At 43.0% G+C, this 8,161-nt stretch overlaps 1 pseudogene; it reads left to right on the forward strand.

Moving 5' to 3' along the window:
* The first annotated feature begins 374 nt into the window (after positions 1-374).
* Positions 375-855, forward strand: LOC150060168 (large ribosomal subunit protein eL18 pseudogene; annotated as a pseudogene).
* Positions 856-8,161: the final 7,306 nt, after the last annotated feature.

Below are 8,161 nucleotides of genomic sequence, written 5' to 3' on the forward strand. Positions count from 1 at the left end.
CATCTGTGATCAACAGAGAAGTTCCTGAAAGGAACCTGTGGCCCAAACAGTAGAGAACAAAAATACCCGGGGACAGAACCCGGACCCCGAGTTCAAGCCCTAGGACTGGTAAAAATAAGAAGCACAACTTTGAGTGAAGTTCCGGTGTGTGTGTGTTGACCAAAGTGTACGGCATATTTAGAGGAGAGACCTTGGGAGGGAGGACTTCCGTGGTGTAAATCTTATGAACAGTGAACTTACAGTTTAACAGAAAATACGAGGGACAGGTGTTTTCTGGGGTGGAGAGGCCAAGGCAAGGGCGGGGGGGGGTGGTACATGAATGAGGGGAGGAAAGGTGGGAAAGAAGGCGCAGGAGGCGCCCTCATGGGCATTGACACCGCCACAACAAGGACTGCAAGGTTGGGCGCAAAGATCCCAAGAGCCAGGCCAGCTACCTGGGGCTGCTGGTCAAGCTGCACGGGATTCTGGCCTGATGAGCTAACTCTGTTCATGAGCCGTACCATCCGGTCCCAGATGATCCGGAAGACGAAGCTTCCTGGTCGGGAGGACAGGGCCCCGTGGAGGTGGGGACCGCCACAGATGAGGTGCGCGTCCTGAAGGTGCCCAAGCTCCAGGCGCGTGCGCTGTGTGGGACAGCCGGGCCTGCACCCGCATCCTCAAGGCTGCGCAAGGTCCTCACCTTTGACCAGCTGGACCTGGACTCCCTGGGAGGCTGTCTGGCCCTCGCAAGGGCAGAGAGGTGAGTGCAAGGCTCCAGGAACCCCGCACCGCCAAACCAAACCCTACGCTCTCTCCAAGGGCCCCAAGGTTGAGCATGCCAGAGGCGGAAGGGCCAGCCGAGGCTACAAAAACTAACCCTGCACCTTCTCCAAGCCACCTGAAGAGATGGGTGGGGTGGGAGGAGACAGCGGAGAGAATGATGGAAGGGATGACATGGATAAAGATGCATTGTATTGGGCTGGGAGTTTGGCCTGGTGGTAGAGTGCTTGCCTAGCATGCACGAAGACCCGGTTACATTCCTCAGAACCACATACATTGCAAAAAGCCAGAGGTGATACTGTGGCTCACGAGGTGAAGTTGTAGCCTTGACAAAGCCCAAGGACGGTGCTCAGGCCCTGACTTCAAGGCCCAGGACTAGCCAAAAAAAGATGCATTGTATTAATAAACTGAAATGTTGAATTGAAATCCTGTTCAACAACTACTTAAAGATAATAATAACAGAGTGAATGACTTTGTGGTTTAAGACTTGATTGTTAATTTTTTTTTTCTTTTCTGTTGTGGGACTTGAACTCTGGGCCTGGGCACTGTCCCTGAACTCTTCCATTCAACGCTACCACCCTACCCCTTGAACCACAGAACTGCTTCCAGTTTTCTGGTAGTTAACTGGATATAAGAGTCTCAGGGTCATTTTCACAATGTTGATTCTTCCAATCCAGGAAATATCCATCAATATCCCAATGGCATTCTTTAAAGAAATAGAAGAGGCAATTCAAAATTTCATATGGAATAATAAAAGACCCCGTATAGCAAAAACACTTCTTAGCAGAAAGAACAGCGCTGGAGGAATTTCAATTCCAAACTTTAGAGTCTATTACAGGGCTATAACTATCAAAACAGCTTGGTACTGGCACAAGAACAGGCCTGAAGACTAACAGAATAGAACTGAGGACCCAGATATTAAACCACAGACCTATGGCCACCTAATCTTTGACAAGGGAGCCAAAAAAATGGAATGGAAGAAAGACAGCCTCTTCAACAAGTGCTGCTGGCAGAAGTGGATAAGCACCTGCAGAAAACTAAAGTTGGATCCTTCTTTGTCACCCTGCACTAGAATTAACTCCAAATGGATCAAAGACCTGGAGGTAAAAGCTGACACACTGAAAACTTTACAGGAAGGAATAGGAGATACACTAGGCCTCCTTGGCACAGGTCGAAACTTTCTTAATAAGGACCAAGAATCACAACAAATCAGAGAAAGTCTGGATATGTGGGACTGCATTAAACTGCGGAGCTTTTGTATGACAAAGGACATAGCTAGTAAATTAATTAGGAAGCCTACAGAGTGGGAGAAGATCTTCACCAACTATACAAGGGACAAAGGCCTCATATCTAAAATATATCAACAACTCAAAAAATTGAATCACTCCAAAACTAATCTCCAAAGTAACAACCATCCCATTAAAAAATGGGCCAAAGACTTAAAGAGAATCTTCTCTGAAGACGAAACAAAAATGGCCTATAGACACATGAAGAAATGCTCAACATCTCTGGTCATAAAAGAAATGCAAATCAAAACAACTCTAAGATTCCCCCTCACTCCAGTTAGAATGGCCAGGATCAGGAAAACGAATGACAACAGATGTTGGAGGGGATGTGGCCAGGGGGGATCACTACTACACTGTTGGTAGGAGTGCAAACTCATTCAACCACTATGGAAAGCAGTATGGCAGTTCCTCAAAAGACTAAACATAGACCTACTCTATGACCCAGCAATTCCGCTACTTGGCATTTACCCAACCACCCAGAAACAAGGGCATACTAAATCCACTAGCACAACAATGTTCATTGCATCATTATTCACCATAGCAAAGATATGGAACCAACCTAGATGTCCCTCAGTTGATGAGTGGATCAACAAGTTGTGGTATTTATACACAATGGAATTCTATGTTGCTGTCAGAAAAAACGACATCGCCCCATTTGTTAGGAAATGGAAAGACTTAGAAAAAATCATATTAAGCGAAGTAAGCCAGACTCAAAGGAACTTAGGCTCAATGGTTTCCCTCATTTGTCATAACCAGTAGAAACCTTGGGCTCTACTAGCAGAGATCTGCAATAGAGCAAAATCTTGATACATAAGGCCATATAGTATGAAGCTAATTGAAAGGACCTCCAGGATATTGAAACAAAAGCTATATAATGAATGATTGTTGTCCTTAATGTATTATGTTATCTCTCATCTCCTTTGCTGTCCCTTGGGTATCTCATATTGTTACAGTATCTCACTTTGTTATCTGATATATTGGATTTATTTCTATTTGGTTATTTGAAATTTGATAGGGAAGGGGGGAAAACCAAGATGGGTGGGGGGTGGGGGGAGGGAAATGGGGACCAAGACATGTGCAAGGGTATCAATGTATGTGAATTAATGCACCTTCTATCTGGCAAATATCATGTAACCCTTTTATTAATTACAATAAAAAAGTAAAAAAAAAGAGTCTCAGGGTTTTTAATGCATGGACTGGCTTTGAACCCTGATCCTTAGATGTCAACTTCCTGAACAGCTAAGGATTACAAGTCTGAGCCACTGTCAACTTGACTGAACTGTCTAAATATTTACTCAAATGTGATTTAGAGACTTCTGAGGTGGATACTGGGTGTGGTTAACACTTAATATTTAACTTAGTAAAGCAGATTGCCTTCCATAATGTTAGTGAGCCTTATCCAATCAGCTGGAGCAGTGAATAGAAAAGGCTAACCTAATATTCTCCTGATTAAAAGAGAATTCCACCCCCAACCCCACTCCCAGTGCTGAGAGATTGAACCCCAGGACTTTGCATATGCTGGTCAAATAGCCTGAGAAAAATAGTCCCTAACCAAGAATCACAGCAAATAAGAGAAAGGCTGGATAAGTGGGACTGCATTAAACTGCAGAGCTTTTGTATGGCAAAGGACATAGCTAGTAAATTAGTTAGGAAGCCTACAGAGTGGGAAAAGATCTTCACCAACCAAACAACGGAATATCTAAAATATATCAACAGCTCCAAAAATTGAATCACTCCAAAACTAATCTCTAAAGTAACAACCATCCCATTAAAAAATGGGCCAAAGACTTAGAGTCTTCTCTGAAGAAGAAACAAAAATGGCCTATAGACACATGAAGAAATGCTCAACATCTCTGGTCATAAAAGAAATGCAAATCAAAACAACTCTAAGATTCCACCTCACTCCAGTTAGAATGGCCAGGATCAGGAAAACGTATAACAACAGATGTTGGAGGGGATGTGGCCAGGAGGGATCACTACTACACTGTTGGTGGGAGTGCAAACCACTATGGAAAGCAATATGGCAGTGTCTCAAAAGGCTAAAGATAGAGCTCCCTTATGACCCAGCAATTCCACTACTTGGCATTTACCCAATTGTTCAGAAACAAGGACAAACTAAACCCACTAGCACAACAATGTTCATTGCAGCACTATTCACCATAGCAAAAATATGGAACCAACCTAGATGTCCCTCAGTTGATGAGTGGATCAACAAGTTGTGGTATTTGTACACAATGGAATTCTATGCTGCTGTCAGAAAAAACGACATCGCCCCATTTGTTAGGAAATGGAAAGACTTAGAAAAAATCATATTAAGTGAAGTAAGCCAGACTCAAAGGAACTTAGGCTCAATGGTTTCCCTCATTTGTCATAATCAGTAGAAACCTTGGGCTCTACTACCAGAGACCTGCAATAGAGCAAAACCTTGATATATAAGGCCATATAGTATGAAGCTAATTGAAAGGACCTCCAGGATATTGAAACAAAAGCCATATAATGAATGATTGTTGTCCTTAATGTACTATGTTATCTCTCATCTCCTTTGCTGTCCCTTGGTTATCTCATATTGTTACAGTACCTCACTTTGTTATCTGATATATTGAATTTATTTGTATTTGGTTATTTGAAATTTGATAGGGAAGGGGGGAAAACCAAGACGGGGTGGGGGTGGGGGAGAGGGTAATGGGGACCAAGACATGTGAAAGGGTATCAATATATGTGAACTAATGCACCTTCTATCTGTCAAATATCATGTAACCCTTTTATTAATTACAATAAAAAAAGGAAAAAAATAGTCCCTAGTATTATATAGATGTGATCATCTGAGTCTGTGCTCCTTGCTTCTAATATTGCCAAAATGAAGTAGAGAAAGGAAAAGATGAGCTCTGAGATACAAATTCCCAGCTCAGTGGACCTACAAATGCACTTGTTTTTCTGGAAGAGATCATTGTCTTCTGGAGCAGTAGGTTTCATTATTGGAATGTGAGCCCATGTCTGAGTGCCTGATTGCAGTGCAGTAAGAATTATCAGCCTCCTACGGTGCCTCCTGTTCAAGTGAGACTGGATATTCAAAGTGGAATCCAGGTGATGTGGGAGAAGGCCCACGGAGCTGGGCACATTCTGTCCTCAATTCTGAATATTTTCTTTGCCAGGAGAAGCAGCTTCTCCATCCACTTGGGGGAATAAACAGCATTGCTTGTGGAGAAATACTAGTGCTCCTAATCCAGGCTGTCTTCTTGCAAATCAATGACTGTTGTCCTTGCTCTCCTCCTCTTACCACACCTCCCCACCAGCTCTCCTTGCTCCAGACTGGTCATCGCACCCCCGTACCAGTAGGCTTCTGAATGTTAGGGTGTGTGTGACTCCAAGAGTCTGGAGATGTGGTACACCTCAAAGAAACACGAGTTTTCTAAATACAAGTGGAAATTTAGGGAATATGTGTGGGAACAAATATTAAATAATATTGGATATAGGTGGGAGGAACATCAAGATGAATTGTGCTGACTTCATTTTATTGTTTAATTAGTTAATTGATCAACTTAATGCCGATACTGCTTTCCAGAGTGGGTGAACAAGTTTACACTACCACCAACAGTGTAGGAGCATTCTTTTTTGGCCACACCTCCACCAGCATCTGGTTTATTTGTTTTCCTGGCCATTCTAACTGGAGTGAGGCACAATCTCAATGTTGTTTTGATATGCATGTCTTTTATGACCAGAGGTGTGGAACATTTTTTCATGTGTCTGTTTGCTTGTTCTTATTTCCTCTTCAGAGAAATCTCTATGTCTTTCGTCCACTTTTAATGAGTTGGTCATTTCTTTAAGGATTTGCTTTTGGGGTGTTTAATTTTTTTTTTGCCAGTCCTGGGGCTTGAACTCAGGGTCTGAGGACTGGCCTTGGGCCACTTGGGCCACAGCACCACTTCTGGGTTTTTCTATGTATGTTGTACCAGGGAATCGAACCTAGGTCTTCTTGCATGCTAGGGAAACACTACCACTAGGCAATGCTCCTGGCCTGGGGTATTTAATTTTTTGAGCTCTAGGCATATTTTAGATATGAGGCCTTTGTCTGTTGTATAGCTAGTGAAGATCTTCTTCTCATCAGTGGGCTTTCTATTTCATCTTGTTTTATAGCGACTGAACCACAGATCTTTAAAAATTGAATTAAATTGTTCATTATCCCTGATAGTGCTTCCAAATATTAAAAAAATTAGAACATACGATTTTTTTCTCTTTCTTTACATGGCCTTGCGGTGTTAACTTGGGACTTGGGCATTGTCCCTGGGCTTTTATTGCACAAGGACAGCACTGTACCACTTGAGCTACAGCTCTACTTCCAGCCTTTTGCTGATCAATTGGAGGCAAGAGTCCATGGGCTTTCCTGCCTGGGCTGGCTTCAAAGTGCAATCCTCAGACCTCAGCCTCCTGCGCAGCAGGGAGAAGAGGTGAGAATCACTGAGCTCAGCAAGCAGAGCTTTTCGAAAGAGAATTCCACAGTTCTTCGAAGGCTTTGACTACAGGAGCGGAATTTGTTTTACAGTCACAGTAGGAAGAACTTCACAATTATAAAAGAATAAAAGCAAATTTTTACTTTTTGAAAAGTCCAGATACCTTGCCTATAATCGAATCACTCTCTCCTCAATGACTAATCTACATTATGTTCAGAAAGAGAGCTGTTAGGTGTTGTCTAAGTATAGATCCTAGTGGAAAATATTTGATATGGGAGTTTACTACCAGAAAAGTTTGCTATTTCATCACAGATTTGCTTCATAGTCTTTTCTCTGTGCCAGTCAACTCTGTATCATACTGTACTACTGGATTACTCATTATGTGGTTAATTATTAGAATGCTCCCCTTAGAAAGTATGAAGATTAAGGAAGACAAGCAAGGCTTACTTTGTTTCTGGGTGGATTTTTTCTGTATTATGAGATTTACTGGAAACCACCCTTCTCATAACCTCTACCTTCTTGGCATTGTGAACCACCTATATCAATGACAAGAGACTGTGTGTGTGTGTGTGTGTGTGTGTGTGTGTGTGTGTGACGGAATATTTCCCAGGATGGTCCTGAATTACTGGGCACAATAAACAATTTCTTTGCGTTGTGATTTTTTTTTTAAGTCTGTTGGAGCTGGTGCTGGTGCTTTAACTCAGGGCCTGGGTACTGTTCCTGAGCTTTGCTCAGTGCTAGCACTCTTCTGTTTGAGTCACAGCTCCATTTCTGGCTTTTGGATAGTTTATTTGAATCCTCAGATTTCAGCTTCTTGAGTTAGTTAGGATTACACTTGGGAGTCACTGGTGCCTAGAGATCAGAGTCCCCCGCCCCCCTCTCTCTCTTGGGTCATGGGGCTTGAACTCTGAGCCCGGGCATTGTCCCTGAGCTCTTCAGCTCAAGGCTACCACCCTACCTCTGGGCCACAGCCCTACTTCCTATTTTCTAGTGGTTAACTGGAGATAAGAGTCTCTCGTTCTTTAGTGCCTGGGCTGGCTTTGAACTGGGATCCTGACATCTCAGCCTTCTGAGTAGCTAGGATTACAGGTATGAGCCACCATGCTCAGCTTGATCAAAGACTTTCTTAAGGAAAAAGAAACAATAGGATTACATATGTAGTTAGCCAACTTGACAATGCTGCTGATTTTATTTTTTCTAGACGTTCTCTCTCTCTGTCTCTCTGTCTCTGTCTCTCTGTCTCTGTCTCTCTGTCTCTCTGTCTCTGTCTCTGTCTCTCTCTCTCTCTCTCTCTCTCTCTCTCTCTCTCTCTCTCTCTCTCTCTCTCTCTCTCTCTCTCTTGCCAATCCTGGGCTTGAGCTCGGGGTCTGAGCACTGTCCTTGGACTTTCTCAAGGCTAGAGCTCTACCACTTGAGCCTCAGCACCATTTCTGGCTTTTTTCTATGTATGTGGTACCTAGGAATCAAACCCGGGTCTTCGTGCATGCTAGGCAAGCACTCTACCACTAGGCCAAACTCCTGGCCTCTAGAAGTTCTCTATTTTTTTTAAGAATAAAAATGATTTTGTTCCTACTAGAAATGTAAGATTCAGCTTTTCCTTAAAGTGAGTCAAGTTCTGAATATTTTATTTTTCCATGGGCCAATTTAAAACTTTGTTTTCTCTGGCCT

This window comes from Megascapheus bottae, chromosome 7, assembly GCF_031878675.1.
Source record: "Megascapheus bottae isolate mThoBot1 chromosome 7, mThoBot2.hap1, whole genome shotgun sequence".
Lineage (NCBI taxonomy): Eukaryota > Metazoa > Chordata > Mammalia > Rodentia > Geomyidae > Megascapheus > Megascapheus bottae.